This window comes from Triticum aestivum, chromosome 2B (assembly GCF_018294505.1).
Source record: "Triticum aestivum cultivar Chinese Spring chromosome 2B, IWGSC CS RefSeq v2.1, whole genome shotgun sequence".
NCBI classification, from domain to species: Eukaryota; Viridiplantae; Streptophyta; class Magnoliopsida; order Poales; family Poaceae; genus Triticum; species Triticum aestivum.
This window is the reverse complement of record NC_057798.1, coordinates 569,239,039-569,240,074: the sequence shown is the minus strand read 5'-3', so window position 1 is coordinate 569,240,074 and position 1,036 is coordinate 569,239,039. Positions and strand designations below refer to the sequence as shown.

Genomic DNA, 1,036 nt, shown 5'->3' with positions numbered 1-1,036 from the left:
AAACAAAAATTGGATGGCTTCAGAAACAAAATAAAAATGCTAAAAGGACATATATTTAGGAACATTGAAACTAAAGCATTTGTGTCTGTATTATAGTTTTCATGTCATCGCTATAGACATGAAGTGCACACAAGAAGGTTGCCTTCTTGTAGGGGAACGTGCTACGTAAAAAAATCACGCATGTTCACATCTAGGAACACTATGGAGATACAAGAACGATCATCTCACCAACAATCCACGCAGCGGAAGCAGAGGAAGAAGAGTTGATGAAGCTCGCCGATTCCTGGAGTTAGGTTATACCTCCCAGGCACGAGAATTTGCACCGGGATCTAGTGCCGTAGTATACAACACCACCGAGGTATCCGCATGCCAATTTAACAGCACCACGGCACTTCGTGGAACCAACACAAAGAACAACAGGAAGAACTAGAGGGAGAAACGACCTAGTGGTGTCCGATCTAGATTCAATCCGGACCGAGAGAGAAATAAGGTGCGGGCGATGAGGGAAAAGGCATCCAAGGCTAATTGTTGTGCCTTTGGTGCGCCCCCTCTCACCTATATATAGGTGGAAGGGTTCAGGGGATCGGCCGGCCTGGGGGAGAGTCTTCCCCGGGTGTGCCATACAAGAGGATTTTTTTGCCGCACGTTTTCCTGCATTGGATACCCTTTATTAATGCACCGCAAAAAAAGTTGCGCCGAAAGTAATCTTGTATCAATGCTACTATTAATTGATAGAGGTCAGCGGGTCGGAGGACCTAGGGGGAAGAGTCTTCCTCGGGTGCGCCATACAAGAGGACTTCTTTTCATCACACGTTCCCTACATTGGATACCCTTATATTAATGCACCACAAATAAATTGCGCCGAAAAAAAATCTTGTATCAATGCTACTATTAATTGATAGAGGTAAGGGGGTCGGCCGACCGGGGGGGGGGGAGGGGGAGTCTTCCCTGGGTGCGTCATACAAGAGGACTTCTTTTTGTTGCACCTTTTCTTGCATGAGATACTCTTATATGAATGCACCGCAAAAAAAAATGC

The 1,036-nt window shown here is 45.9% G+C and overlaps 1 protein-coding gene across 1 annotated transcript in view; it reads right to left on the bottom strand.

The window, feature by feature from the left end:
- Positions 1–513, bottom strand: part of LOC123046083 (uncharacterized) — a 7,125-nt gene extending 6,612 nt beyond the window's left edge. Inside the window, exon 1 of the mRNA XM_044469370.1 lies at positions 229–513. The gene's annotated coding sequence lies outside the window, so the exon portion shown is untranslated. The remainder of the gene's footprint in view (positions 1–228) is intronic.
- Between the last annotated feature and the right edge of the window lie 523 nt (positions 514–1,036).